Source organism: Topomyia yanbarensis, chromosome 2, assembly GCF_030247195.1.
Source record: "Topomyia yanbarensis strain Yona2022 chromosome 2, ASM3024719v1, whole genome shotgun sequence".
Taxonomy (NCBI): domain Eukaryota; kingdom Metazoa; phylum Arthropoda; class Insecta; order Diptera; family Culicidae; genus Topomyia; species Topomyia yanbarensis.
Genome location: NC_080671.1, coordinates 412,550,478 through 412,561,614, shown reverse-complemented (window position 1 = coordinate 412,561,614; position 11,137 = coordinate 412,550,478). Strand labels below are relative to the sequence as shown.

Here is an 11,137-nt window from a genome sequence, read left to right as displayed (position 1 = left end):
CAAGTTTTTTTAACAAATTTCACGCAAGTAATGAAAAAGTCGAGCACGTCTAAACGAGAAAAGCACAAGATGACTACTAATGAGCCAATTCCAACAAACCAAATTATAAAATCGAATTTATGCACGCGAAGTTACATACACGCTAGCACACGCGACATACAAACGACCACGCAACCTGAAAACGCCCACGCGATCGAACACCTTAACTTACAAACGCCCGCGGCTTTCGCGATGATACACAAAGACGAACGTCATGATCTTGATCATCCACGCACAACTATGCCCAAGTTGGCGCAAACACAAAAACACCCCGATAATTCAGTGAATGCTATAACACTATAACGCGATCTCAAGCGCACACAAATAAACGCCTATTCCCACGCGATAGTAAAGTCCCTACGCCCGCACTAGACCCAATATCACAATCAGAATTACGACCTGCTGCAATTGGCCTAAAGCAGTGTTGACTCACGATGCTAAAACCATGTTTACTGGAAAATACGAAATTGAAAAACTTAAGCCCTTGAAGCCGAAGATTGTCGGAATTTGCGATGAAATTGCTGAAAGTGAGATAATAGAAAAAATAAAGCTGCAAAACAATCTGCCCGAGACAGCTGAACTTAAAGTCATCCGTGTGTTAAAATCTTCAAAACAAAGAAATAATACGAAAAAGGTGTTGATAGAATTGGATTCTTTGACGTTCAATTCCTTAATGAAAGTCCAGCGAGATGTGCGTAAACTGCCGAAGTGTCACAACAAAAACTGACTGAAGCTGAACATTTGGATGTTAATCATTCTTCATGGAGCGCTGAATGCTCGCTGCATCAGAAACGACTGAGGAAATCCAAACTTAGGATTGACTACAAAATCTAGCAACCACAGCCAGGTACAGCCAAGGAGGATATATGTTCCCCCGAAGCTAATGAAGATACTATGCACTCTCAAAGTTCATTTCATCTAATGGAAACAATCTGCTCGAGTCAACCGCTCACGCTAATCAAATCAGTTGCCAACTTCATAATCAATTAGCAAACTACGCTGGTACTTCTACTGTTTCATCAGGTAACCCTAATGAGGGTATATGTCCTCCCGAAGCCATATGTGATACTACGCACCAACAGAGATGTTACTATTTATAGTTAATCGCCGAATCTATTGCTGCAAGCCATAGATTGATAGTCCAGTAGAAAACCTTGATACTATCTACTCTACTCGTTCACTCGACGAACACAATACTCGTGATGGAAACGATACCGCTTGTCTTCTGCCAACTTGCCAGCCCGGAGAACATACAGTACACGTTCCTGTTTTATCAGGTAATTACAAAGAGTGTATAGGTTCCTCCGAAGTATGGCATTCGGATGCTGTCGTCAATGAAAACCAACCCCCCTTGCAGGTCGATGCTAATACAGCTATCATCCGTTCACTTGATATCGAGCCATCAGAAGGCCCACATCATCAGCTTCAAATATATTATCAGAATGTTAGAGGACTGCGCACATAAATCGATGAGTTCTTCATCAGGGTTTCGGATGTTGAACATGACGTTGTTGTTTTAACAGGGACCTGGTTGAATGATGAAATCAACTCGCTTCAGCTGTTCGGCCCAAGGTATACGGTTTATCGCAACGACCGAGACCCAACCAGTGCAAGGAAAAAACGTGGTGGGGGTGTACTCATCGCTGTTTCTAATCAACAAAAGCTGGGCAGGAGCTGCGATCTAGAACAACTTTGGGTGAACATAAGTACTTATGATACTAGAATCTGCGCTTAACATCACGTATTCTCTTGGTCATCCATCGACTCATTTTCTTTTTGGAGACTACAACCAACCTGGACTTCTTTGGAGAAACACTCATTCAGGCTATACTATTCCCGACCCTTGCGAATCAGTCTTCTCGAGATCTTGCGCTACCTTACTTGACGGGATGTCTTTGCTGAATATGCTGAAAATGTCTGCGGTAACAAACCATCGAAACCGTACCCTGGATCTTGTGTTCGTGAATGAGGAAGCTTCATTGAACTGCAATGTCTCGGAAGCATACGAGCCATTGGTTGAAATTGATTGCCATCACCCTCCTCTTCTAATTACTTATTCCTGCCCACAACGAATAGTATTTGACGATTATACCTAAGACAGAGAGTTCGATTTTTCAAAAGCCAACTTTACTGGACTTTTGCACAACACTCCAGACAATCGACTGGGTGTCTCTTCTGAATCATGCAGCTGATGTTGACGTTGTAGTAGAAAGATTTTCTTCTGTTTTGAAACAGCTTTTTGGTGTGTATGTTCCCCGTCTCGATCACGACCGAAACCACCATGGTCTAATCGACGATTACGTGAACTAAAGCGTTTAAGAGCCACTTCACACCGGCATTATACCAATCGATGGGACTCCATGTTAAAGTGGAAGTTCTGAAGCAAAAAATACAAGTTGTATAACTGTTACCTCTACTCCAGGCATGTGCTAGGAAACAAACTGATCTTAAGCGGAACCCTAAACGTTTCTGGTCTTTCGTGAATGGGAAGCTATGGAAAATTGGATTCCTTCTACCATGTTCTTTTCATATGAATCATCAAGCACACCAAGCAGCATCTGCAACTAATTCGCAAATCACTTCTCAAGTGTATTCAAAACTGTTTCGGCCTACTCCAAACAGGTCGAATGTGGCCTTCGCAATGTTCCCTGTGACGTCATGAATCTACGAAACATCAGTTTTTCTGAGGACGCTGGCATACAACAGTTGAAGTCCTCGGCATCAGCGAGTCCAGACGGAATTCCTACTATTGTTATAAAAAGATGTGCAAGTGCACTCTGCTCCTCTTCAAATTATCTTCAACCTATCGCTATCGCAAGCAAAGCTTCCTGAGTGTTGAAAAATATCAGTTATGTTCCCAGTTTTCATAAAATGCGATGAGCAAAATGTAGCAAACTACAGAGGCATGACGTCGCTTTGTGCGGGTTCCAAATTGTTCGAGATCCCAGTAGGACATGTTCTCCTTAGCAAAACGAGGTCATACATCTCAACCGAGCAGCACGGATTTTTTCCTCATAGATCTACAACTACACACTTAACTCAGTTCACCTCACATTGCATTAAAAATAACGAAAAGGGTACACAAGTAGACACAGTGTATACCGACCTGAAAGCGGCATACGATTACACTAGTTTACAGCATTTCTTAACTAAATAAGCTAGTGGTAATTTTCAATGTAAAATCGTGTTCTGAATCCGAAAATGAGGTCCAAAAAATTTACAGTACAACAGTTTTCGAGTTACAGTGAAAAAATGAAGTGAATTTTACCTTTAAAATTAAAAGTACGTTCAGTAAAATCAAAATATCTTCGGTTGTAGTGCATCGACATGAAGTATTATTATGTTGAATTGAAGGTAACTGAATGCACTTTCGATCGTTAGAACATTTTGTTTAGTGCGACTGCTGGTTCTAACGTTATTTATGAATCTATTGAACTTTTTCTTAATTTTTCGTCGTTTTTTAAAGAAAAATGAGCGTGTGGTCAATATTTTCGGCAAGATAAAGCAATCCCAAAAATTATATTTTTATGGAAAACTAAAGCTTGCTAATAACCAATGAAAATAAGCACTTGTTAGTTTAAATCCGATGAAAATTGCGAAAGTTATTCAATTTTTTTGTAAAATGGTAATTTTTGTGTTTCTCTGGGTCAACTTATTGAACCGTCTCGATTCCAATTTTTTCTAGGCTTGTTTAATAATATATGAGGGACTCTCTGTCAGAATTCTGTTAAACAAGTAAATGGAAGAATTTTGAAAGAATTTAATGTGGGGTAATTTTCGAACTCGTTTATCCAAATGATTAAGGACTTAAGTAACAATAATTTCAGCCTCAGTGGAGTAATGTCATAAAAAATTCGGCATTAAAAAATACGCATAATATTTACATGTATAGAATCGTATATGTACAAAACACATTGTAAACTGCACGCTCTACAATGCCTTGATACACACATCGGAAGCTTGTGACTGCAAAATGCTAAATTCGGACACTAGCTTCACGAATGATGACTTATCCACCCACTTCGTCACGTTTTGTTCTACATCCTAACAATTTATTTTACGTTATTAAAACTCTAGAAGTTTATAATTTGAAATTATATTGGATTCATATTGGCGTCTATGATGTACCGATTTTACGGTACTGGGTCACAAAACTTCAACATACTACAATATATTGCGTAAAACATCTAAGTGCAATTACAACACATTCTACGTTCTACACATCATTGTTAAGTTCAGATTTTGAGATTTTAAATCTTAAATAAGTCTTGTTCGATGTCCTACATAGTTTCAAAACACGAACTGCTAGATGTTCTAGGAAAGAACACAAATCAAAAGTTTTACAAATTATTAATTTTATAATAGTTGACGTATGTTGTATCACATATATCTACGGATTCGTAAAGTTTGTATTAACATTGTACAAAACCCAATTGAGTAGCTAGCGTTTCAAATTTTGTATCATAAGAGTGTTATTTTATGTAATACACTTGTAAATATTACAAGCAGTATTGCATAGCAATCATTCGATGATTTATAATTTCGTTGAGCCTGAAATTATTGTTATCAGAAGTCTTAAATCATTTGGATAAACGAGTTTGAATATTACCACACACTAAATTCTTTCAAAATTCTTCCATTTACTTGTTTAACAAAATTCTGACAGAAAGTCTCTTATATATTATTAAACAAGCCCTAGAAAAAAATGGAATCGAGACGGTGCAATAAGTTGACCCAGAGAAACACAAAAATTAGCATTTTACAAAAAAATGAATAACTTTCGCAATTTACATCAGATTCAAACTAACAAGTGCTTATTTTCATTGGTTATTAGCAGGCTTTAATTTTCCATAAAATATAATTTTTAGGATTGCTTTACCTTGCCGAAAATATTGATAAATGACGTCAGAACCATAAGTCGTTTTAAAACAAAATATTCTAACGATTGAAAGTGAATTTAATTACCTTTAATTCAACATAATAATATTTCATATCGATGCACTACAACCGAAGATATTTGGATTTTACTGAACGTACTTTTAATTTTAATCATTTTTTGACTGTAACTCGAAAACTGTTCTACTGTAAATTGTTTGGACCTCATTTTCGGATTCAGCACGCAATTTTACATTAGAAATGGTGTTCGAATAGTGAAGTTCAGATTTTTATTTTTATTTTGTAAACTAGTGTTATACAGGGTGTTTGGTTCATGGTTAAGAATCTCTCGGGGGGGTGATAGACTGCCATATTTGGAGAAAAAAATTGTTCTACACATACCATCAAATCTCAACCGTTACAGAGTTATTGAACTTTTTGTGTAAAAAACTTATTTGTCTTAAAATACCTCTAATTTTAAAAGTATACTTTGTATTTTAAATGTTTCAGTTCCATTTGAATGGTGAGAAAATTTCCTATTAAATGGTGTTCTCATATCTTTTAAGTAATTAGTTTTAATTACCTTTTAACTGTAAAGTAGTTAAAAGTTAGTGTTTTTGAGGAGGTTTTCGCTAATTTTCTCGAAATAATGAAGTATGATTATAGCAATATCCATTATCCAAAAGTTGGGTTTTTGGACGATTCATGATTTGTTCTTGGACGTCATATTCCTATCTCTTCTCATTTCTTTGTAATTTCATTACTATACTTTTCCTGTAACCGACTTGCAAGTGCTTAAAAGACTCTAATCTAAAAAAATATGCTTTATATCGTTATTTACAAGATTTCATTGGAAAGCTGAGAAAATGCCCTATCAGTGTATGTACAAATATCTTTTAGTTAAGTATGTATGTCGATCATTTACTGCTGCTAGCAAAGATTGAGCGACTGGAAGCATCACCAAATTTCATTGAATGGCTCAAATCATATTTAAGAAAGCGGCCCCACTCCGTGAAATTAGGAAACAGTGAGTCATATAGCTTTACCGATCATTCGGGAATGCCACAAGGGAGCAATCTCGGGCCTTTGTTGGTCATTCTATTTTTTAATGACGTCTGCTTTGTTATCCAGACGGGTTGTAAACTTGTCTACGCTGACGACCCGAAGCATTATTCGATCCATAGCCGACTGTATAGAGCTGCAAAAACAACTAGATGCCTTCTGTAATTGGTGCAGTCGTAAGTTGTTAACTTTCAGTGTATCCAAATGCTCTGTGATTTCTTTCAAACATAAGAAAACCCCAATTTTATGGGATTACACAATAAATGGAGATTCACTCGAGAGAGAATTGGCGATTTCAATTGGTCGGTGATAAGTCCGACCGGACTAAGTCGCAAAACATCAAAAAATGATAGCATTGGATTCAGAATTACTTCTGCTTTATTCGACTTTTACCAATTTGAAATATGTAACAAAAAGTATTTTCCAATCATCATGTCACGAATGCTACGATTCAAACTTTAAACGCGTTTTTCTCGAAGTCAATCAATTGTTACTTCGTCCGGTCAGACTTAACACCTTGTCTTTTAGAGATCACTATTCGCACATCATAGCACAGACAAACAGAAAACTCGGTTTCATTATAAGAATCGCCTAGGAGTTTACTGATCCGCACTGCTTGCGAGCATTTGAGGATAGCTGCTAATCCTTGAACGGGCTTTTCCCAATCCAACCAATTCATGTAGTTCATATTAGGTCGGATGAAATTTAATCAAATAAAAAATAAATTTAGTGGGCAACAATTCCCATCTCGTCTGCAATTGTTGTGAGTGATTCTGGCGAGGTGCCCTTCCGAGACCCTAGCTCTACAGCTCCAGTAGGACAACTCTCGAAAAAGAAATATATTCTATTTAAGCGATGCTTAAACCTTTTGAACATGTGTAAATTATTAAAATTCGGTTTTCGTTACAGCTCTACATAGACGACTAGCTATGGTGGTGGTTCTAATTTTTGCAAGATATAATGGTTCAAGATAGAACTATATACTATTTTCAATTAAGTGGTAGAACAATACATTTTGAACAAATATGCTGAGGACATGTAAACTATACCTTTCATGCGTTCCATTTTATAAGAAATCCAACAAGTTTAGGTGCCTCTTAAAAAAAACATTGCTCTGATAGTATTTAATTTACACTAAAGTAACATTTGAACACCTTTAGGGATATTTTGAGATGCATAAATTGTTTCATCACACCAACTAGTAAACGATTTTCGTTTTAGTTTTAAAGCCATGGGAATATAGGTTTTCACCAAACAATTGGCTTTGTGAAAATTTCAATAATAATAACTGTTACTTGTTTCTAGAGTTAACCATGTCATTGCAACAATAATCAATTTTATTTTAAATGTTCGTTCAAATATCAATAATGTATTTACATTTCTGCGGAATACAAAAGTATGTTAAACAGTGACATGTCTATAAATTTGGCATCACGGCAGTGCATAAAAGCTACACTGCGTGCTTTGGATCCACACGAACTACAGCGGGAAGCCAGTCGACAACAGATGGCGAACGAAGCTTTTTGTTCCTTATTACCACGCTACCTACTGTGCGCAGGCTCCGAACATATGAACATATGAACTTGCACAGAAGATTAGAAACAACTATTCAATTACGATTCAATTTTATTTTATCGGAATGTACAAAACAGTTTCGTTCCTATCAGGGACATTGTTCCAGCGGTACACAAGGCTTCTGGTCATCCAGTCGAATATAACCGGGCTTGCAGATACACTCATCTGGGCAACGGAAACACTGGATGTGGTTGGTATCTCTTTGTCCGCAGGTCGGCTGCACGCATCCCGCACAGCATTTGAACACTTCGTTGGGCGGACACGATGCTAAAAAGTAAAACCATTTTATAATATCATGTACCAAACTATTACACGGCCAAACTTACTTATTTTGAAACCAGATGGACACTTGGCTCCACAAGGGGTTCCCTCCCCGGCGGAAGCCGATAAGCTTGCTCCGAAGCAGAAAAGCGCGAGAGCTACCACCACTATTAGTTTAGGCATCGTGCTGATTAAATCTCCAGACGGCACTGAATACGACAATTAGCGATCGGTGCACTATTTATACCTCATCAACGGGCGTGAGAATATTAACAAGATGAGCTCCTTATCTCGTCTGTCAATATTGCATCCTGAAGAAGCAGATGGTCAGACGTGTAATGCGGTAAACGTACGCCAGTAGCGGTACAGACTTCTGATGTCAGAAACGTGGAATCAGCTGCTGCATTACAGGTGAACTGAAATATGCGTTGAAGAGACAGGAGTTATTTATTCGGCACACGCGTGGGTGAAGCGTGACGGTAACAATACTGAAATCTGTTTATCACCGCTAATGGAAAGGTACAAAATTGCCCTAAATATTTTCGGCAGTATGGATTGATCGTCGACAACCATCAAAACAACATGTTGAGGGAAATATGTTTTGAGTATGAGTGATTCCCCATGACTAATGGAATTCTCCGTCATACAACCGCAACACTAAGAAGAACTTCATGTAATTAACACTCTATGGCTACATCTTCAGAAAATATGCGTGATGGTAAATAATCCCGTTAATAAATATTCCGAATCTGCGCTGATAAACCAACACAATCTAATTAGCTAATCGAGGTGTTTTGAAGGTTTTCACTTTCACAGAGATCAGAGTCAAATGATTGAGAAGGCCTTGTTCGACAATACGATTAACCTCGGTAAGCACTGCACAGTGCTCACCTTCCATACAAAAGTCGGACAAAACCTCAAAAATGGCCCGAATTTGATGAAAGCTTTACATTAGCGTAATTTTGTGGCGCTAAATTCATATTTGATTTTAATTTTTCGTTATCTGAAAATTCATTTAAAAAAATTATGTAGAGAATTTTCAGCAGAATTTTTTTTTTTTTCAATTGTTGATAATGCTGAGAGATATTTATAAATTATATTACGAAACCTGGGTAATCAAACACAACGTCTCCTTCAGACATATTATCAAAAATCACATTTTTTCATACCTCGAGGCAGAAAAACACAAAACAAGACATTCATTTTCGGAAAGTATACTAATTTTTGATAATCATTAACCACTAGCGATATTTTCGAACTGTTTCAAAAAAAGTACAGCCACTTCGACCATTATAATTTCAATTGAATGCACGATTTATTATTCGTTCTTTATGTCTGAGCGAAACGAAAGGCTTGTATCGATTAAATCGAATGGCATATCCGTCGAATAACCTTTCAAATGAAACTAGTGTGACCCCAATCGGAATCATAATTAAAAAGATATATTCATTTGAATAACATAGGATTGAATGCAGTTTTTTCCAGAATTATTCATCTATTTCTGAAGTTCTGTAAAAAATCTAACTTTCATCCTCAAGACTAATTACAGTCACGTCCGGAAGTCTAACCTCGGTCTTAAAAGTCTAGACTAATGCCTTCAGTTGAACCAATCAAAAAAGTGACGCCCATACTCACTAGACACGACCTGGAACTCTATGGGGAAATTGACTCTCTTCTACCATCTGTACTATACACTAAAAATTAGGCTCATATTCACGGTTCGTGCGCGATCATTCAAGAATACAGGCAACGTGGTTATAACATCACAATTATACACGCGATGGCACATACACGTAACAAACACGTTAACATACAAATGCTTGATCCCATCGCGACCATCCACGGCACCTATTCCCGCGATCTCGCAAACATAACATCTTGGTGATAAGGTGAACGTCTCAGCGCTTATTAATTTTCAAACGTGGTCTCAAACGTGAACCTAAAAACTCCCACACTTGCATAATCATGAATCGGTCACTTCCGGAAGTTTCTATTCTTGGAAAGCTCTCATATCCACTAGACAATACATTCCATGGCGACATCACCGGGAACTCTAGTGATATGGGATACTCACTCCCTGTCAGAATGTGAATTGTACACCGAAAATTAAATATCAGAATGACTATCCAGGAGCGCACGCGAATCTATGTATGGCCACACGGTTCCAAAATCCAGTTTTGTACATGCGAAGTCACATGCACGCGAGCGCACGTGACAAACACGTTAACATACGAACGCTTAAGCTCTTCGCGATCAACAACGCACACCTACGCCCGCGTTCACACAAACTTGATAACACCCCAGTAATAAGGTGCACGTTTTAGCACTTACGAAGTGTCAAGCACTGTCTCAAACGCGAACCTACAAACGTCCGTGTTCGCGCGATCATGAATCGGTAACGTCCGGATACCATTACTCTCTGTCCCAGCAACTTATGTCCATACATTCAGTAGGACCAATCAAAAAATAATGCTCATATCCACTAGACAACACGTTCCATGGCGATGTGACCGGGAACTCTAGTGATATGGGAGATCTCACTTTCTGCTAGCATCTGAGCCGTACACCAAAAATTAAGTATTAGATTCACGGTCCGCGTGCGATCTTGCAAGAACACACGCGAATATGCGAAAGGAACACGGTTATAAAATATAATTTATACACGCGATGTTACATACACATTAGCACATGCGATTAAACACGTCAACATACAAATGCTCGAGCCCTTCGCGATGGTACACGCTGTCACGAAGTCCCTACCGTCGCACATATCTGAACAGTACAATGAATATCACATTCAGTTTTACCCTCAAAATTTTTGATTTCTATGCACAATTTACGGCCCGAATGTAAATTTTGATGAAAGCAGTGATCAACGAATTTGCAAGAATGTGTATTTAAAAGAAATATACAAAAAAGTAGTTTTTTTCTTCCGGAAGCGGAGGGAGGGGGCATGGCAAAAGCTGTATTATTTTTAAGGAGCAGATTCCAATTTTGTGACGAAATCCTACAAAGGGGGAGGGGTCGAAAATTTCCGAAAAAGCTACTTCATTTATTTATGCCCTAGTAACAATTGAGGTTTTACAGCCACTCATAAAACTTAGATTGCACTTGTAGCATGCTATAAAACTTCAATTGTTACTTGGATGGTCTCTTATTATAACCACCTTTCGTAAATATCAAATAAGGCGTTGCTACCGCTATATGTCCGCGCGCCGGTCCAACAGCACGGACCAATCTTGGTGCAGTTAATTACTACTTTCACACAATCCATTATTTTCGTTATTCATAGTATTTGTACATATTACGGAGTTTAATAGAAAAT

General features: G+C 37.8%; 1 long non-coding RNA gene across 1 annotated transcript; it reads right to left on the bottom strand.

The window, feature by feature from the left end:
• Window positions 1-7,584: 7,584 nt before the first annotated feature.
• LOC131681837 (uncharacterized) lies at window positions 7,585-8,210 on the bottom strand. The gene is made up of 2 exons (XR_009303988.1): window positions 7,878-8,210; window positions 7,585-7,818 (listed from the first exon to the last, which is right to left on the bottom strand). It is a non-coding gene; the product is annotated as an uncharacterized LOC131681837 (long non-coding RNA).
• Between the last annotated feature and the right edge of the window lie 2,927 nt (window positions 8,211-11,137).